The 22,046-nt window shown below is 44.3% G+C and overlaps 1 pseudogene; it reads right to left on the bottom strand.

Moving 5' to 3' along the window:
• Positions 1-6,226: 6,226 nt before the first annotated feature.
• Positions 6,227-6,344, bottom strand: LOC124717410 (annotated as a pseudogene).
• Between the last annotated feature and the right edge of the window lie 15,702 nt (positions 6,345-22,046).

The raw sequence follows: 22,046 nt of genomic DNA, 5'->3' as shown, positions 1-22,046 counted from the left end.
GTGTTCGTCAGAGTGTTCTCTAAAAGTATGAAATAAATCGGTCAAGAACTTTAAGCGATATTTGTAATAACTTTTTCCCTTTATACAGGGTGTCCCAGCTACCTTGTCCACCCAAAATATCTCTGGAACAATAACAGCTATTGGAAAACGACTTTCACCGGTATCAATGTAGGGCTGGGGCCCATGAATGTACATATTTGGAAACATTCTAAAACGAAAGCATATGTTTTTTAACACAAAGCTATGTTTTTTTAAATGAACCTCCTATATTTTTTCTTCAGCAATCCATAGCATGACAAAGCACATACACAATGGCGTTGATTGCATCGCAATATTCCCATTACATCCCGAGATATTAAGACGCGAAGTTGACGCTTGAAACACCCGACATGCGCTGCTAGCGCACGTCCTGAGGCTCAGGCGTGAACCCCATGCTGCCCGTAATCGCAGCAGACCGTATTATTCGTTTCGGACCTCTTGATAAGTATAGAGGTGTGATTACACATGTCAATCACATCGCACACAGATTCACCGCCACCAAAAAAATTTCGGGTAACCGCCAGTGCTGAAAAAATGGTGTCCACGTTCTGGGACAGCTAGGGCGTAATCCTTACCCATTGCGTTCCAAAGGGCACTACGGTAACAGGTGCATCCTACGAAAATGTTTTGAAGAACAAATTCCTTCCTGCACTGCAACAAAAACGTCCGGGAAGGGCTGCGCACACCGTGTGCAGTTTCACCAAGACAACGCAAGCAACGAGCTAACGTTACGCAAAAGTTTCTTCGTGATAACAACTTTGAAGTGATTCCTCATGCTCCCTACTCACCTGACCTGGCTCCTAGTGACTTTTGGCTTTTTCCAACAGTGAAAGACACTCTCCGTGGCCGCAAATTCACCAGCAGTGCTGCTATTGCCTCAGCGATTTTCCAGTGGTCAAAACAGACTCCTGTAGAAGCCTTCGCCGCTGCCATGGAATCATGGCGTCAGCGTTGTGAAAAATGTGTACGTCTGCAGGGCGATTACGTTGAGAAGTAACGCCAGTTTCATCGATTTCGGGTGAGTAGTTAATTAGAAAAAAAAAATCAGAGGCCTTAGAACTTGAATGCACCTCGTAGTGATTCCAAGTCAGTTTGTAGGCCTTCTATATTTGCGCTCTTCTCTCTTCATTAGACACCTTCTATCTTCCTGTAATCTGTATTGTTCTCCTAAGTACTTTTTAAATTTTCTGTTCTGTGTAGTGATGGGCGTTTTTGGGTGCTCATGAACGGTGTTTTCTCGTATGATATCTGTAGTCCGGTCTTGGCTGTGATTTCGTGTAGTTCCTCTACGGATCTTATTGTTTTGTTTCTCGTACCATTACGATGACTAAATCGTCTGCGAACGCTAGGCACGTAACTCTTACTTTCCCTAACAGGGCTCCATTCTGTGTCCTTTTCCCATTCCTTCACTATTTTGTCCAGTACTGCGTTGAACAGCAGTGGTGAGAGGCCGCCGCGCTCCCTGACTGCCGTTCTGATTTCGAATTGTTCTGAGAGCTCTCCACAGAACTTCACTTTAGATGTCGTGTTTGTTGGTGTTTATGCGTAGTATCTTCCTATCTGCTCTGTATTCTTTCGGGATTTTAAAGAACGTTTCTCTGTGTATTGAGTTTTAAGCCTTATTGAAGTCGACGAAGGTGATGGTTATGTTCTGTTTGTGTTGCAGTAGCATCTTAAGGTTCCATATCTGTTCAGCGCACGACTTGTGTTTACGAAACCCAGCCTGATATTCGGCAGTCAGACGGTTTGTTTGCTTCTCTAATCCATTAAGCAGTGCTTTCGAAAGTATCTTATATGTGACAGGTAGCAGTGAGATGCCCCTGTAGTTGTTTGAGTCCGACTTATCCCCCTTCTCGTGTAGGAGGGTGTATCAGTGCTGTGCGCCATTCTTTCGGTATCTCTTCTGTTTTACATATCTGTTTCACGATGATTCTGCTTTGTGACATCCAGGTTTTGTAGCTGCAAAATTCCGCGGATGACTCCATCCTCCCTGGTGCTCTATTGTTCTTGAGGATCTTGATGATTTCTCTTACTTCTTCTATCAATGGCGGTTCCGGGTTCCTCTGTGTCCAGTTTGTCTGTTGGTAGTTCTACGTTAAGCAGTTTCTCGAAGTACTTCTCTAGGAGGTTACAGTTGTTCTTGGTATTGTTCTCTAGTGTACCGTCCGGTCTCCTAAAGTAGACGTTCGGTGCTTGGTGTTTCATCATGTTTTGTCTGAACGTCCTGTAGAAATTCCTCGTGTTGTTTCTCGTGAAGTCAAGTTTCTTTGTCGTGGTTTCGTTTTTCTTTACGGAGAATTTTAAGGTCTGTCTCTGTGTTTTCGGAAATTCTTGCCAGTTTTCTGGTATCTTGTTGCTATTGAACTTCTTCCATGTGTTGATTCGTCTTTCGATTCCTAGGTCACATGCGTGGTTCCAGCGGTGTTTCCTGGTTCTCGGTGCTACTGCTCATTTCATGGTTTCCTGAAACTTTCCTGATCGCTGTTCCCAGTTTTGCGTTGTTCTTATCTTACTTTTCTCCAGTATTTTCTCTTGGTTGAGTGTTAGATGGTCTGGGTCTGGTCTAATGATCTTAGTTTTCTGTTGTTTCCTCTTAGGGATTAGGCGTGTCTTTATGTGCAGTATGTGGTGATCGGAGTCAAAGAATCCCGTTCGTGTGTGGATTTCCCTTTGTGCCTCTCTTTGTATTACGGCGTGGTCGATCTGTCATTCTCTCTTGCCATGGATCTCGCAGAATTCTATCAGGTGTCTCCCGTTTAGCTTTATGTCACAGTGTGTGTGTGTATCTTCCTGTAATGTGTCTGTATTTTTGTGTGGTATCTACACCAGACATCACACTTCCTAGGTGGTAGCCTTTAAATCGGCCGTGGTCCTTTAGTATACGTCGGACCCGCGTGTCACCACTATCAGTGATTGCAGACCGAGCGCCGGCACACGGCAGGTCTAGAGAGACTTCCTAGCACTCGCCCCAGTTGTACAACCGACTTTGCTAGCGATGCTACACTGACAAATACGTTCTCATTTGCCGAGACGATAGTTAGCATAGCCTTCAGCTACGTCATTTGCTACGACCTAGCAAGGCGCCATTACCAGTTACTATTGATATTGTGAATCATGTACAGTCAAGAGCGACGCTCATCATTAACGGATTAAAGTTAAGTATTCCACCAGCTACGTCCGTTTTTCTAAAGTCTAATTTCCTTGTCCTGTTCCAGACCTCACGCCAGCCTGCGTGAGCTAAAACGCGTGCCTTTCGTCTTCCTCTCATACCCGGTGTTGGCTCTCCTTCCAACCCACAACATTTTTGTTCTTTTCCTAGTTTTGAGTTGAAGTCTCCTAAACAATTTTTGTTCGGGGTGTAGGTATTTTCTTGATTGCCTTCTCCATTACTGTCCAAAAATCCTCGATGGCGTCTGGATCCTTCTCGTTGTGGTCACTTGCTAGTGCGTGTGCGTTTATGATCGTGTAAGCCCTGTTTGGCGACTTTATTGTCAATGTGCTAATTCTTTCGTTAGGTGATGCGAAGTCCATCCTGCGTCTGTGATTGTCCTGTGTACTGCGAATTCTGTGCCATAGAGCCAGAGCCTCTTCCCGAGTATCGATGGTTTTCACTTGTATATTCTATAGTTTCCTGTGTTCAAATGGTCATCTGGGAATCTTGTTTCATGTACTGCGCAAATTTTGATCTTGAACCTGTCTGAAGTATCTGTGAGCTGTTTCATCTTGCCCGTCTTGAGTAGTGTGTTCACGCTGAGTGTTGCAATGTAGTGTTTTCTGTTTTGTCTTGAAGGAGTTTGAGAAGCTCCTATTCTTCTCATGATGTCCTTGAGCCTCCGAAACCCGATGCTGACCATCTTCTCGTGATGTACTTGAGCCCCCGGAATCACTGTTCCAATCTATTGAGAGTAGTGAGATTTTTCTCGTTGTTACATCATGACGTTTAGTGGTTGGATTTGTGGCGTGTTTTCCGGATTAGGAGGTTGGTCGAGGCCGCAGCTAACATGTGATACAGACTTCTTTTGTAGCCGCCCATTGTGGTACCGACGCTACTGATAGTTTTGGTCCACCCCGAGTATTTCATTTACTCGGTACCACCTGTATCTAGGAGGCATCCCCCCGCCACCTCGGGAGGCGCCCGGTTGCGGGTCTATCAACCGTCCCTGGAGCGCCATATGATATATATACACTACTGGCAGTTAAAATTGCTACACCAACAAGAAACACAGATGATAGACGGGTATTCATTGGACAAATATATTATACTAGAACTGACATGTGATTACATTTTCACGCAATTTAGGTGCATAGATCCTGAGAAATCAGTATCCAGAACAACTCTTCTGGCCGCAATAACGGCCTTGATACGTCAGGGAATTGAGTCAAACAGAGCTTGGATAGCGTGTACAGGTACAGCTGCCCATGCAGCTTCAACATGATACCACAGTTCATCAAGAGTAGTGACTGGCGTATTGTGACGAGCCAGTTGCTCAGACACCATTGACCAGACCTTTTCAGTTGGGGACATATCTGGAGAATGTGCTGGCCAGGGCAGCAGTCGAACATTTTCTGTAATCAGAAGGGCCCGTACAGGACCTGCAACATGCGATCCTGCATTATCCTGCTGAAATGTAGGGTTTCGTAGGGATCGAACGAAGGGTAGATCGACGGGTCGTAACACATCTGAAATGTAACGTCCACTGTTCAAAGTGCCGTCATGTGAACAAGAGGTGACCGAGACGTGTAACCAATGGCAACCCATACCATAACGCCGGGTGAAACGCCAGTATGGCAATGACGAATACACGCTTCCAATGTGCTTTCACCGCGATGTCGACAAACACGGATGCGACCATCATGATGCTGTAAACAGAACCTGGATTCATGTGAAAAAATGACGTTTTGCCATTCAGGTTCGTCGTTGAGTACAACATCGCAGGCGCTCCTGTCTGTGATCAAGCATCAAGGGTAACCGCAGCCACTGTCTCCGAGCTGATAGTCCATGCTGCTGCAAATGCCGTCGAACTGTTCGTGCAGATGGTTGTTGTCTTGCAAACGTCCCCATCTGTTGACTCTGGGTTCCAGACGTGGCTGCATGATCCGTTACAGCCATGCGGATAAGATGCCTGTCATCTCTACTGCCGTTAGGATCCAGCACGGCGTTCCGTATTACCCTTCTGAACCCACCGATTCCATATTCTGCTACCAGTCATTGGGTCTCGACCAACGTGAGCAGCAATGTCACGATACGATAAACCGCAATCGCGATAGCCTACAATCCGACCTTTATCAATGTCGTAAACGCGATGGTACGCATTTCTCCTCCTTAAACGAGGCATCACAACAACGTTTCACCAGGCAACGCCGGTCAACTGCTGTTTGTGTATTAGAAATCAGTTGCAAACTTTCCTCATGTGAGCACGTTGTAGGTGTCGCCACCGGCTCCAACCTTGTGTGAATGCTCTGAAAAGCTAATGATTTGCATATCACAGCATCTTGTTCCTGTCGGTTAAATTTGGCGTCTGTAACATGTCATCTTCATGGTGTAGCAATTTTAATGGCCACCAGTGTCTATATAGCTGCATGTATTCAAGCGCTACGTTGTGTCACATTTTCGAAAAAATCGGCGAAGAACCTTCGCAGATTTACAGTTTTGTACAAACCAACATTTACATTTTTATTTATATAGATTGTATTCACTCCACTAACAAAATAATCAATGCATTTATACAAAAGACTGTGTCATTAAATTAATCTTAGTCTTATTATTTTGTCTGACTGGTAATTTCTTTTTTAAATCTTCTTTCATTAACTTCTCATATGAAGCTGCTGCTTCAAATCCAAAGTCGTGTCTTGATGAGAATTGATTTATTGAATGTCGAAGTAAACATGTTGTTAACAAGAGTTTCCCAATAATTACATGAAGTAATTGATTTTTTATGTATCTGTTTTTACATCTACATACAAAATCAAACAGAACTCTGTCAGAACAGGCCTGAGAAGGCCCAAAGGCACCGACCGGCCGCCGTGTCATCCACAGCCCACAGGCGTCACTGGATGCGGATATGGAGGGGCACGTGGTCAGCGCACCGTTCTCGCCACCGTATGTCAGTTTCCGAGACCGGAGCCGCTATTTCCAAAAATCAAGTAGCTCTTCAGTTTGCGCCACAAGAGCTGAGTGTACCCCACTTGCCAACAGCGCTCGGCAGACCGGATGGTCACCCTTCCAATTGCTAGCCCAGCCCGACAGCACTTAACTTCGGTGATCTGACGGGAACCGGTGTTACCACTGCGGCAAGGCAGCTGGCTGTGAGCTATTGCGCTACTTAAGATTTAAAAATTTCTTAAAACACTGCACGAACTCCTAGCGTGTTTGAACAAATGTCAATAAGAGTTTTCGTAGAGTGCTGTTATGTATGGATATACAATAGTTTATGTTTTTTTCCAATAAAGGTAACGAAGACGAAAATGTTGTCCTCCAAAAACTCGTAATTGACTGAACCCGGTATTACATTCCATTTGCGTATGGGAGACGGTAATGATTTACCAAGTAAGTTGCAAATGAGCAGTTCTATCCCTGTTCATATATTATAATAACAGATAAAAACATTACCAGAAATTTTGGAAATTTGTGGTAGGTTCCTATGGGACCAAACTGCTGAGGTCATCGGTCCCTAGGCTTACACACTACTTAATCTAACTTAAACTAGCTTACGCTAAGGACAACACACACACACACACACACACACACACACACACACACACACGTATGCCCAAGGGAGGACTCGAACCTCCGACGGGGGAAGCCGCGCGAACCATGGCAAGGCGCCCAGAACCGTGCGGCTACCCCAAGCGGTACATTACCAGATTTTAATCAGTTTGAAAACAAGACGGAGACATTCATATGAAACAATCGAGGCAGTTAATCAAAAATTAAAAGCCGAAAAATGAAAATATATCAAAATAAAGTGATAGTAATTTTTATCACGAGAATTAATGTACTATGTCTTGGACATAGTACTAGAACGAGGGACGAGGCAAAGCTCGAGAATTGGAGAGAATCTGGATTTCAGTATTTTATTTATTTATTAGTTGCGCCTAGAGGATGTTTCCGACTGTATTTAGCAGCTATTTTTATTATTAAAATCCACGACGCTTTAAAAACGATAGGATAGGTCGTTGTGATACTACCAGGAAAAGTCACTAGATCGCAGACCCATCGGAAGATCGAACAGAACCAGAGATTCCCCGAACTGTGACATAAAATGCCGAACACTTCTATTCCTGTTCAAACACCGCCCTAGCTAGTTCTCTGAATCGCGTAAAGCATTCTATACAGTCCCGAACTGCCGTCGAGTGAACATATTACAACCTTACGGAGCATCGGACCAAATATGTGAATGGATTCAGGACTTCCTAAGAGATAGAAATCAACACGCTATTCCTAACAGGGTCAAATCCACAGATATGGAGGTAGTTTGTGGAGTATGGGGGTGTGCTGTAGAGCCACGATTTTTTTAGTGTATACAGGGTGATTTTTTCCACCATGTACAATCTCTAGGGATTGCTAGATGAGCGGATACAGAACAAAAAAAAGGTTGAATGAACTTAAGTTAGGAAATTGATTGTTTTCATGGTAGAGACCTTTTATTCAGTCATACTGCGTTACAGAGACTGCGGTATAATAACCGCCATACCATGCAACCACAATTACAGTACACAAAGTTTCATCCCCAAGAGGGTGATGATATTCCTCATATGCCATGCCCTAGCCGGCCGCTGTGGCCGAGCGGTTCTAGGCGCTGCAGTCCTGAACCACGCGGCTGCTACGGTCGCAGATTCGAATCCTGCCTCGGGCGTGGATGTGTGTGATGTCCTTAGGTTAGTTAGGTTTAAGTAGTTCTAAGTCTAGGGGACTGATGACCTCAGATGTTAAGTCCCATAGTGCTTAGAGCCATTTGATTTTTGTCATGCCCTAGAACCATCACCTGCAATAGTAACTGGTAATGTTGTGTCAGATTCACTTCTCTTGCTGGATCACCTTGTGGTGGATGTGATCCAGCGTTGTACACAATGGCTCCGTATTCGAATCGAGAGCTTGCTGACATGGTGTTTACTTACGGAAAGGCAAATGGCAACGGGAGAGGGGTACAAGTTTGTATGAGCAGACCTATCCCCGCCGACAACATCCACACCATTCGATGTTTGCCACAGTGTTTCGACGTTTGTGTTGATAGCGTCATTTCAGGAAGCAGGAAATTATGAAGGACCTACTCGAAATGTTCGGAGGCCAGACTTGGAGGAAAATGTGATTAACGTTGTGGAAGGCGACCGCCGTGTCAGTACTGGGCAGCTGGTTCGCTAGGGCAGGGTAAGCCAGACACCAGTGTGGGGCATTCTGCATGGCAATTTTTATTGTCCTTTTCATCTACAGCGAGTGAAGGGCTTACTAGCAACAGACGTTCCACATCGAGATGAGTTTTATCACTGGTTTCTTCACCAGGCAACCACGATTCCATGATTTGTGTGATCTATCCTATTCACAAATGAGGCCATCCTTACGCAGAGTGCTATCGTCAACTCTCGTAAAGTCATCTGTGGGATAGTATGCAGAACCCTCATAATACGGTTACAGCGAATCATCATCGGTGCAGCCGGAATGTGTTGACCTAGATAATTGGCGACCGTATTTTGGGTCCAGTCTCCCTTCCACGTCGCCTAATAGGCCGGAATTATCGACGCTTCCTGGGGTGACTTTGCCTCCCCTGCTGGAAGAAGTGCCATTGATGATTCGAAGGGTTACGTGGCTGCTACATAGTGGTGCTCCAGCCCACTTCGTCGTTAACGTCCGGACGTATCTCTATCGTATCTTCCATGGTCGATGAAGCGGACGAAGGGGTTCCAGTTGCATGGCCTGCTCGTTCACCAGATCTCATCCCATGCGATTTCTGATTATGGGACCATTTTGTGGAAATTGCACATCAATAGACCTTTCCATTTCCGCAATTCTTGCGGTGGAAGTTTTAGGTGATCCACTTTCTGTACGCTATTTCTTTTTGGGATCAAGAAGTTATTTGTGAGGAGTCTCTTTTGTAGACTGACTGTACTTTCCCGGTGTACTGCCAAGGATACAAAAAGTTCCACATCACCTCCCTTACAAATGAAACTGTGTGATAATTCCGTATCATATCCCGACGAACTGTCACACCCAGGTATTTGTTCGAGATGACGGATCAGACCCACTGATGTTGTAGCCATAGGATAGCATAATTTTACTTGTCCGTACTTTTAATTCAGCGACGCACAGACAGCGACTTCTCGCTCACAGTTGGTTCTTGTAAATCTTGAAAACTGGCAAAAATGGAGGCAAACGTCTGGCCTACCTCTCATGGTGGATGACGGCTCTGGTACCGCCAACTATAAAATCTTCTAAAGCCTCAACAACCAATATTAATTGAAGAATTATTGCTGGTTTGGAGACCGTGAAGACCGTACCAGACTAATTAGGGCGAGCACAGAGGAATCAATGAGATTTAGTAATGTTAAGTACCCTCTGCCAAGTACTTGACAGCGGTTAGCAGACTCCGTGCGTAAAAGTTGCCCGAGTTGTCTGCAACACGAACGGCGCGACTGCTAAGTTGGTAACATAAGTAGAAGGGGCAACGCCGATTTCGCCCCGACGGATTGGAGAGTAATGAGGTAAGCCGCAGAGTTTGGTAGCCACTGGACTGTAACCATGAATGTGACCATGAAGCACTATACCATATGTACGACGATCTTACCATTAGCCTATAGTTATACCACAGAACAGGCAATAATAGTCCTCCTAACAGAACTGGATTGTGACAATAAGATCTAGAACGGTGGTTGTCAAACTTTTTTGCTCAGGAGTCAATACTGCCATTGTGGGGTAGGATCTCGGGCCGCATATGTATCGCTCTTATTATTAATTGGTTACGTAACCTAAGTACATTAGTGTGTTATGCGCTTCCAGTAGATTAGCTATAGTAAGACGCACATGTACGAGTTGTTGTTGTTGTTGTTGTTGTTGTGGTCTTCAGTCCTGAGACTGATTTGATGCAGCTCTCCATGCTACTCTATCATGTGCAAGCTTCTTCATCTCCCAGTAGCTGCTGCAACCTACATCCTTCTGAATCTGCTTAGTGTATTCATCTCTTGGTCTCCCTCTACGATTTTTACCCTCCACACTGCCCTCCAATACTAAAATGGTGATCCCTTGATGCCTCAGAACATGTCCTACCAACCGATCCCTTCTTCTGGTCAAGTTGTGCTCTTCTCTCCAATCCTATTCAATACCTCCTCATTAGTTACGTGATCTACCCATCTAATCTTCAGCATTCTTCTTCAACACCACATTTCTATTCTCTTCTTCTCTAAACTATTTATCGACCATGTTTCACTTCCATACATGGCTACACTCCATACAAATGCTTTCAGAAACGACTTCCCGACTCTTAAATCTATACTCGATGTTAACAAATTTCTCTTCTTCAGAAACGCTTTCCTTGCCATTGCCAGTCTACATTTTATATCCCCAGTCTACATTTTGTATCCTCTGTACTTCGACCATCATCAGTTATTTTGCTCCCCAAATAACCAAACTCCTTTAACACTTTAAGTGTCTCATTTCCTATTCTAATTCCCTCAGCATCACCCGACTTAATTCGACTACATTCCATTATCCTCGTTTTGCTTTTGTTGATGTTCAAGACACTATCAATTCGTTCAACTGCTCTTCCAAGTATTGGTCGTTAAAATTCGGTACTATTCGGAACACTTGAGTTGGCTGTTCTCGCTTTCAGGCTGCTGCCATCCTCAGCGGCCCAAAGATGTGACACTTTAAGTGTAAGTGGCAGACGAATTTTTGTTTGCGTAGGCGGATTATTAATTGGTTTATAACAGTAATTGTACTTATACTCGAATGTATTATGCATATGAGGCTAATCACAAATGTTTACTAAGTATTCTAAATGTCTTTTTTTTCAACTCATTGTGTTGAATTACAGCAGCCTCAATTTGTAAACATGTTCCCAAGTAGAAGTACGAGGCCTTTTCAAACAATTCCAGAACCTCGACCACAAAATGTTTCGACACACAGCTCTTACTAATTGTGCATCGTCTCCTTCGAAATACTCTCCTCTACACCCTTGACACACCACTCCCAACGCCGTCTCCACTTCCAGAAGTATTCTTTGTACACATCTTGCTGGATCGCGAGAAGCGCCGTCTGCAAATTTTCTTTTATCTCGTCTATCGTTGCAAAATTTCGTCCTTTCGACGGGGTTTTCAACTTTGGAAATAAAAAAAAGGTCCGCAGGAGGCAGTTCTGGAGAATGCGGAGGATGAGGCAGCACAGCGATTTCGTTTTTTGTGCAATGGTCAGCCACCCGCAGGGATGAATGTGCGGGCGCGTCATCGTAAAGCACGAGCCATGAATTGTTTCGCCACATTTCAAGTCGTTTCCTTCTCACGTTTTCTGGCAGGCGTCACAACACGTCCGGATAGTACCATCGATTAAAAGGGTTGTCCCTGTCGCACGGCTTCATGGTGAACTAATCCTTCAAAAGCAAAGAAAAATATCAGCATGGCTTTGACATTTGATCTGACCTGACGAACTTTTTTTTGGTCTTGGAGAATCTTTCCCGACCCGTTGTGAACATTGAACCTTGGTCTCAACATCATAACTGTAGACCCACGTCTCATCACCGGTTATGATTCTCTTAAGGAACATCTCGTTCTCATTTCCGTAATCCAAAAGCTCTTCACAGATTTCGAGGCGAAGGTCTTTCTTTTTAATTTTATCCATATTTTTGCAGCTTCACACGTGACTGTACTCAATACACTCGAAGTATGAATTAAAAAACGCCTTCAGTCACAATGTTTCGTGTTTTATTCAGTACACGATGCTTTTCGGATCGTGTGGGTTCATGTTCAGGTGTAATTCGCTTTAATACATGACTTATTTGTTCTCTTGAAGGAGATTTAATGCGTATTCCTGTCACGAAAAGGTTTGATTTAAGGTTACGAACATCGTGTCAGACGGGGAAAATATGTGTGAAATAGTGGAAAAGATGAATAGTGTAAACTTACCACATAATCCAAGAAAAGCGTTTTTAACGTTTTAGTAACAGCATAAATTTTTTCCTGCATCGTTTTCAAGCATATCATTTCATTTAAAAAAATCGAATGTGCGTGAAATCTTATGGGACTTAACTGTTAAGGTCATCAGTCCCTAAGCTTATACACTACTTAACCTAAATTATGCTAAGAACAAACACACACAATCATGCCCGAGGGAGGACTCGAACCTCCACCGGGACCAGCCGCACAGTCCATGACGGCAGCGATTTAAACCGTTCGGCTAATCCCGCGCGGCTCAGTTCATTCAAGAGGCACATTCGCAAGAACATGTTTGTAAACACTTGACAGATGTTTTTGTACACTGTGTGGTCAAAGATGAATTTTTCATAGTGCTAAAGATATAATTATTAAACAATTGATAAATGCAGGAAACAACTGACATATGCAGGAAATAACTTAAGACCAGAACAGAAAATTACTGAAATAGCTATGGCTTGCGAAATCTGTTTGTTCATTTAACATCGATTCTGGTTTTTTGATTTTGTGGAGGTATATCTCCAGTTGTTCTAACAGATTTAGGGTCTTACCATTGGCTTCATTATATGATACTACAAAATTGTTTTCTGGATCGTTGATGACATGTTTCGTTTCCAACATACACTCCTGGAAATGGAAAAAAGAACACATTGACACCGGTGTGTCAGACCCACCATACTTGCTCCGGACACTGCGGACACACCAGGAACCGCGGTGTTGGCCGTCGAATGGCGCTAGCTGTGCAGCATTTGTGCACCGCCGCCGTCAGTGTCAGCCAGTTTGCCGTGGCATACGGAGCTCCATCGCAGTCTTTAACACTGGTAGCATGCTGCGACAGCGTGGACGTGAACCGTATGTGCAGTTGACGGACTTTGAGCGAGGGTGTATAGTGGGCATGCGGGAGGCCGGGTGGACGTACCGCCGAATTGCTCAACACGTGGGGCGTGAGGTCTCCACAGTACATCGATGTTGTCGCCAGTGGTCGGCGGAAGGTGCACGTGCCCGTCGACCTGGGACCGGACCGCAGCGACGCACGAATGCACGCCAAGACCGTAGGATCCTACGCAGTGCCGTAGGGGACCGCACCGCCACTTCCCAGCAAATTAGGGACACTGTTGCTCCTGGGGTATCGGCGAGGACCATTCGCAACTGTCTCCATGAAGCTGGGCTACGGTCCCGCACACCGTTAGGCCGTCTTCCGCTCACGCCCCAACATCGTGCAGCCCGCCTCCAGTGGTGTCGCGACAGGCGTGAATGGAGGGACGAATGGAGACGTGTCGTCTTCAGCGATGAGAGTCGCTTCTGCCTTGGTGCCAATGATGGTCGTATGCGTGTTTGGCGCCGTGCAGGTGAGCGCCACAATCAGGACTGCATACGACCGAGGCACACAGGGCCAACACCCGGCATCATGGTGTGGGGAGCGATCTCCTACACTGGCCGTACACCACTGGTGATCGTCGAGGGGACACTGAATAGTGCACGGTACATCCAAACCGTCATCGAACCCATCGTTCTACCATTCCTAGACCGGCAAGGGAACTTGCTGTTCCAACAGGACAATGCACGTCCGCATGTATCCCGTGCCACCCAACGTGCTCTAGAAGGTGTAAGTCAACTACCCTGGCCAGCAAGATCTCCGGATCTGTCCCCCATTGAGCATGTTTGGGAGTGGATGAAGCGTCGTCTCACGCGGTCTGCACATCCAGCACGAACGATGGTCCAACTGAGGCGCCAGGTGGAAATGGCATGGCAAGCCGTTCCACAGGACTACATCCAGCATCTCTACGATCGTCTCCATGGGAGAATAGCAGCCTGCATTGCTGCGAAAGGTGGATATACACTGTACTAGTGCCGACATTGTGCATGCTCTGTTGCCTGTGTCTATGTGCCTGTGGTTCTGTCAGTGTGATCATGTGATGTATCTGACCCCAGGAATGTGTCAATAAAGTTTCCCCTTCCTGGGACAATGAATTCACGGTGTTCTTATTTCAATTTCCAGGAGTGTATGTTGTGCAATGACTGATTTTTCAGAGTGATTGACCCTGAAAGCATTTGTATGTTCTTGAAAACGGGTTTTGAAGTTTCTGCCTGTTTTCCCTACATAGTAGGCAGGACAACTGGGGCATGATACGTTGTACACTGTTGTTGTATGTTTACGTATTTAATTTTATGTTGTGGATGAGTAAGTTTTATAATTTATTTTTAGTTGAGAATGAAACTGTTAGATTTTTTTTTGTTTTTTGTTTTGTTTTTGAAAGGTTAGCTATATTTTGTGATATGGTATCCAGGTGTGGGATACTGGCGAATATTTTCTCTTCTTTCATATGTTGTCATTCTTTGTCTTGCCTTTGTGTGTTTTTCTGTCTAAATTTTCAATTGTTTAGGCTGTGTAGCCATTTCTTATGGCAATGCTCTTTATTGTATCGATCTCATTCTTGAGGGTGCTTCCTTCTAGATCAAGAGAGTCTATTCTTTGTAGCATGGACCTAAATGCAGCATGTTTCTGTGTGGTGGGATGACATGATGAGTTGTCCAGTGTTATGTCTGTGTATGTGTGTTTTCTTTGTATGCTGAACTTATGTTTTTGTTAATGGTTTGTGATTTTATGGTCCAGGAAATTTATGCTTTTGTTGTCCTCATGTTCTATTTTGAATTTCATGTTTATTGTAAGGTCTTTCTAGTCTTGACTCGTGAGTCGTGGGACGAACTTGGTGGCAACACGATGCAATCCAAGACGTTGCGTCAGGATTTTATGACATGATCCAACTGAAATGTTTTATTCTTCTGAAATCTATCGGACTGTCAATCTTCGACTGGCACGCACAGTTTCCTTGAAGTTCCTGACAAAAGCGTCGTCGCCAGACGTCAAAGGGCGTAGTGACAGAGGGCCATTTTTAAGCCGTCTGAAAAATTCTTAACACAGAGGACCATTTAAGCACTTATCACCATAGGCTTCCTGCATCATTTGGTGTCTCTCTGTAAAGGTTTTCTTGAGTTTGAAGCAAAATGTAATGCTGAAGCGTTGCTCCGCTATCTCTGCCATCTCGAAAGTCGCAAACTGTGCGGCACAACAGTCTACTCCGTACAGCACTGAACAATAACAGACATACAGTTATGAAATTCAGGCAGTTATTCATTAAACCCAATCGGTTGCAGGGATACCAACCGCATTTATCTCCAACACACCAATGGCTCGAAATTATGAATGTTTCGGAATTTTATAAACAGACCTCCTATGTATTGCATTTGAACACGACCGTCTCTATAATGCGGATTCAAGAATCCGTATTATTTCCGTATCGAAATTTAAACCATAACATCTTATTGATAAGACTCGCACACGTTCCTGAGTTGTCAGTACTAAAAGACAAGCAATAAAACATCCCACCTCTCACATCCTCTAACCCCGCAGTAGCTGCACTACTTAATCCAACGGCCAACATTTCTTAGCACACGACCGGAATTCCCAACGTCAATTAAAATTAAGTACATGCTAAAATTTATGGATATCCATCTTACTGCGTAGACTAGGGACTTTAATTGATAATGTATATGAGAAAAATTACCACCACAGCTGTATGTTGAGAACTTCTTTATTCTACCAGACGACTAGTTTCGGCGGCACATTACCGCCATCCTGAGGCCCCGCCACTGCCAAAACAGTAACACATTTACTGTGGGATCCTTGTTACTAGCACACGTGGGCTGGGTTTCATCAGGAATCTATGCTCGACACCGTGGTGTCTCCAGCGCCCAGACAAGACTCCTGCAGTAAGTCAAATACTATCTTGGCAGTGGTGGGGTCTGAGGATGGGGGTAACATGCCGTGGAAACTAGTCGTCTAATAGAATAAAGATGCTATTTTGTCAAAAACTGACATTTTGAGCCCGTGGCTGTGCACAAACATAGGTTGACTCTTACATAAAAGATTACAGCAACCAGCCACTTTCTACAATGCTATTCATTTATTTAAACAGCGCCGTTACCGGTTTAGAACCAGCAGGTTCATCTTCAGACGACTATTTCATGTTTTACATTACCTTTCGCCTTTTGTTTCCCCAACTGACGAAATTTCCTTGGGGTTGTGGTGTCCCATAACCAAAACGTGAGACAATGTCTTTTTAACTGTAATTGTGCCTCACAACGATTTTGAGTGCTGTAAATAAATTATTAAAGGTATGACGTTTCGGTTACTTACGATGAAGAATCCACGCCATAGTGTTCCTGTGCAGACTGCTTATGATCTTGCAGCAGCGAAAACTGCATAATGCACTTCTTTACGTATATGTATGCACATAATGTAAAGCAGCACTCGCACATTAAGAAGTTTCATCACATAGAGGTATGTATACAAAGATGGCGACATTACAACCATAACAATGCCAAAAACTTCCACTCTCAGAGATGTTTCGTTATGTACATGTGCGTGCCAGTAGAAATTTACAAATTGCTAATGTTACATTACTGACTATGTACATTGAAAGAGAAATGATTAAAATTAAGATAAACAAATACTGCAGTTATAACGTGTTGCTGCAGTGTTATTATGTAAATATTATGGTATACATTGGAACCAAAATAAATGATAAGGACCAGATGTGCATAAATAAATACTAAAACTATGGACATATTATGACATACATTGAAAGCACAGTAAATGGTTTGGGATGGATGTGTATATATAAATATTACAACAGTGGACATTTCATTGTTTTTTCTTTTACTTTAAATTGGAAAGCAGGTGAATGAAATTTTGAAAAAAGGCTGCGTTGGCTACGTTAGTGCAGTCTTTCTCGGGCTCGATTACGGTCTGTGCCTACTGTGATGCCCAAATTCTTTCACTGTGGCGGTTTAATTTTCCATTCTCATGCAACGTAGACACTGAAAATTCTTATCTTCCGCCTCCACACCCAAAATCTATTTACAGAACTCACCATACTGTTACCACCGTCATGAAGGCTTTCTAACAACAGCGTAATGAGCGAGCGAGCTATCTGCGCCAGGGGACCCCTGTCTACTATCACACGGACCGCCAACTTAACGACGGACGCCGAGGTAAACCCTTAGTTGCAATTTGTAAGGTAAATTACACCCCACGTTTCTGTCTTCATTCATGTATAAGGCATGCTTTTGTCGTCCTGTATGAACCTTTCAGAAACGCTCCGTATAAACCAGAAATTAGTGTGCTTGTAGACCCAGAGCAAACTGGTTTTATTCAGAGGGTTACGAGAGACAGTTGCCGAGACTCGAAAAGGAGACGGAAAAACGTCAGAGACACACCGAGTGTCGTTGCGACGTACCAATGTTTAGTTCTTGGCATAAAATTCGAATCCCCATTCAATAGTTTTTCAAGTCCCAAACCACTGTCGACATGCTTACTTTGTTGTTGCCCCTTTCATGGCTTCATATGATCATATGATGTCTGAGGAGATTCGAAATGGTTGAAGTAACGAACAAAATCTTTACATTATGCTTGTTCTTGTTCTTATTCAGTACAAAAAAAAAAAAAAACATGTTGCCCCGCTTCAATATGACAACTACCACTGTTGCCGCCGTGGCACTATTCAGAAACGAAAACACAGTGTCGCCTGAAGCTGTCAAACCAAACCGGAATACACAGTGTCTTCTGCCTAAAAGTATAACTTGTAGATTTTCAACTAAGACCAACTTTAAGTGTTGTAAGTAGGCTGTTTAGGTTTTCTTATTGGTAACGCCACGTAGTGCTCTGTATGAAAATCACTGGCTGTGCTGTGTGCAGTCTGTAGCTAGTTTGCATTGTTGTCTGCCATTGTAGTGTTGGGCAGCTAGATGTTAACAGCGCGTAGCGTTGGGCAGTTGGAGATGAGCCGCCAGCAGTGGTGGATGTGGGGAAGTGAGATGGCGGATTTTTGAGAGCGGACGATCTGGACGTGTGTCCATCAGAAACAGTACATTTGTAAGAATGGATGTCATGAACTGCTATATATGTTATGACTTTTAACACTATTAAGGTAGATACATTGTTTGTTCTCTATCAAAATCTTTCATTTGCTAACTATGCCTATCAGTAGTTAGTGCCTTCAGTAGTTTGAATCTTTTATTTGGGTGGCAGTAGTGGCGCTCGCTGTATTGCAGTAGTTCGAGTAACGAAGATTTTTGTGAGGTAAGTGATCTGTGAAAGTGTTAGTCAGGGCCATTCTTTTGTAGGGATTATTGAAAGTCAGATTCCGTTGCGCTAAAAATATTGTGTGTCAGTTTAAATACAGTCATGTATAATTTTTTCTAAGGGGACGTTTCAGTGTATTAATACTGTATTACGTCACGATCGCTTATACAAGGTGCGACAATAAAGTAATGAGACTGATTTTCTTTGCAAGATGTGGTAACCCTGCAGGCTTGCGTAGGCACAATATCTTTGACTTTAGTCTATAAACTGCTTCTATTCCAAGTCGTGAGTTGTGCTGTAAGAGGTTAACACGTGTTAGTGACTCTTGTCACGGAAATGGAACCACATAACATTGCGCAACGGTATGCCATTTGTTTTTGTGGTAAATTGGGTGAAAACTTACGGTAACCTTCAGAAGGCTTTTGGAGAGGAGGTTATGACGAGAGCTCAAGTTTTCTGTTGACATAAAATGTTTAGTGAAGGCAGAACGAATGTTCAAGTCAAAAGTGAAATGCATGCTTGTGTGCTTCTTTGATTCCAAGGGAATTGTTCATAAAGAGTGGGTGCCTCCTGGACAAACAGTTAACTAATATTACCACAAAGAAATTTTACAAAGACTTCGTAGAAGAGTTCTTAGTTTCTGTGCCAACATTGCTGATAATTAGATTCTGCATCACGATAATGCGCCATCCCATACTGCTCTGTCAGTACAGCAATTTTTAACCTCAAAACAAGTTTCAGTACTACCACAGCCACCTTATTCACCGCATATCGCTCCGTGCGACTTTCTTCTGTTTCCAAGAGTCAAAATGACGGTCAAGGGACACCATTTTCAAACAACACAATATATCCAAAAAGCTATGACGAGGGTGTTGGAGGATATTACAGAAGATGAGTTCCAGAAATGTTACCATCGATGGCAGAAGCGCTGGAAAAAGTGTGTGCAGCCAAAAGGGAACTACTTTAAAGAAGGCAACACTAGACTTGACTAAAACGGTAAGCAACATATTTTTTCACATCAGTCTCATTCCTGCTGCCAAAGTCGACACCAAACTGAAATCTTCAGATGCGATTTATCTAGTAAATTGCATTTACACGCCATCGTAAGTAATAAAATGTCAATTAAAGTTCGTGAAAGTCGGCTACGACCATTTGCGAATACGTCAGTTTTAGAAACCTAAATTTAAGCAATCAGTGCATCAAAACAGAATTCTAGGACCCTGTCAGACTTCCGTTTCCGTTCGCATAACACTCGTTTTTACAGTTACTGATCAGGTGAAAAACCGTCTGAACAGCGTCCCGGTCAACCTTCGGAGAGGAATATAGCCGCGATTTAGTACGGCATAGATTCTACAAGTGCTTGGCGGATTTCCGGAGATATTTGACGCCAGATCTCTGCGCACAGATCACGAAATCCCTCTTGTTTTCTGCGTGGAGCTCACGGGCGATAGTGTATACGGAACGACCGAGTTTGATACGGGATGGAACGGCTAAAACAACGCACAAACGAGAGGTTCTGTGAAATTTGAAAAAAAAAGAAGTTAACCCAGTGTGACTGGTATGAATATCAAATGATTGCTTTTGATCGGCAGCATGCAATTCTGCAATCGGATTATGCCAAAAGCTATTTCGAAAGTTATCGATACATTTTTATACACTCATGTTCATAAATTAAGGATAATTGCAGAATGTGGTGCCACACAACGTGGCACTACACAAAACTGGCGCTAATAGCATAGGCACATAGGGAACACACACGACACAGATCTGTAAGTCCACGGTATTGGTGATAAGTTCAGAAAACCGTCCCGAAACACATGTGCTACAAAACGCGACTGTTTCCTGCGCATGTACCCCGACATCAGTATGGGATATGATCACCATGCACACGTACACAGGCCGCACAATTGGTTGGTATACTGTGGATCAGGTGGTCGAGCAGCTGCTGGGGTATAGCCTCCCATTCTTGCACGAGTGCCTGTCTGAGTTCCTGCAGTGTCGTAGGGGTTTGAAGACGTGCAGCGATACGTCGACCGAGAGCATCCCAGACGTGCTCGATGGCGTTTAGGTCTGGAGAAGAGGCAGGCCACTCCATTCGCTTGATATCTTCTGTTTCTAGATACTCTTCCACTATGGCAGCTCGGTAGGGCCGTGCGTTATCATCCATCTGGAGCAAGGTGGGACCCACTGCACCCCTGAGAAGGCGTGCAAAATGACGTCCCGATACACCTGACCACTTACAGTTCCCCTGTCAAAGACATGCAGGCGTGTACGTGCACCAATCATAATCCCACCCCACACCATCAAACCACGACCTCCATACAGGTCCCTTTCAAGGACATTAGGGGTTGGTATCTGGTACCTGGTTCATGCCAGATGTAGACCCGGCAAGAAGCACTGTGCAGACTATACCTGGACTCGCCCGTGAACATAACCTGAGACTACTGTTCCAATGACCATGTTCTGTGTACTTGACACCAGGCTTTACGGGCTCTCCTGTGACCAGGGGTCAGTCGAATGCACATTGTATGTCTCGGGCGAATAAACCAAGTCTGTTCAGTCGTCTGTGGCTGCGGTAAGGTCCCGAGCAAGGCTACCTGCAGTACTCTGTGGCCGTCTGCGGGCACTAATGTTGAGATATCGGTCTTCTTGTGGTATTGTACACCGTGGACGTCCCGTACTGTAGCTCCTGGACACGTTTGCTGTCTGCTGGAATCGTTGCCATAATCTTGAGATCACACTTTGTGGCACACGGAGGGCCCGTGCTACGACCTGCTGTGTTTGAGCAGCCTCCAGTCGCCCTAGTATTCTACCCCTCATAACGTCGTCAATATGTGTTCTTTGAGCCATTTTCTACATACAGTCACCATTAGCACCTCTGAAAACGTCTGCACACTTACTCGCTGCACCGTACTCTGACATACACCAACACACCTCTGTGTATGTGGACTGCTGCCAGCGCCACCGTGCGACGACCGCGGGCCGAATGCACAGCATGGTCATACCCAGAAGTGATTTAAACCCGCAAACCGCCAACCAGAGCGTTGTTTCACCATGTATCAGCATTATCCTTAATTTATGAGCATGAGTGTAGGTTTAAATTAAATGTCTTCTTTCATGTGAAGATAGTTATCAGATTCGGGGTACTTTGACCTAAAGTCGACTCTAATACCTGAAGTGACGTACTGATGTTGTGGCGGATAGGGAGCATCGAGCACTGTGGAGGGTGGCTGTACAAAACAGCATAAAAGTCAGCAGAAGGAATCACTCGTGAGTGCCAGAGTGCTACCAGCAGTCCACTCAGTTGTGCGTAGCGAGTTAAAAAGAGACGGTTCATTGGTCGAGCAGTCCGTCACAAGCCACAGTTTTCTGCAGGCAGTGCTGGGCGACGTTTGAGGTATGTAGAGAGCGATGCCACTGGGCAGTGGATGACTGTAAAGAGCGATTTGGAGTGATGAATCATTCTGTACCTTGTGGCATCCAGATGCAAGTGGCCAATGCCTGGAAAATGCCAATCGCCGTCATGTGTACTGCAAATAAGGATGCACACAGGTGGTGCTGATCCAGGAGTTAGGGTGTGGTGTTCTTACTATGCTAAATGGGACACTGTGACCTGCTTACAGAAGAGGAAAAGTCTGGAGACGGGAACTGTTTGTATCAGCTTGATAATTCACCCTGTCGTAAAGTAGCATCTGTGTTACAGTGACCTGTGGACAACAAAATACAT

This window comes from Schistocerca piceifrons, chromosome 9, assembly GCF_021461385.2.
Source record: "Schistocerca piceifrons isolate TAMUIC-IGC-003096 chromosome 9, iqSchPice1.1, whole genome shotgun sequence".
NCBI classification, from domain to species: domain Eukaryota; kingdom Metazoa; phylum Arthropoda; class Insecta; order Orthoptera; family Acrididae; genus Schistocerca; species Schistocerca piceifrons.
Note: the sequence above shows the minus strand (reverse complement) of the source record. Positions and strands in the feature narration are given on the sequence as shown.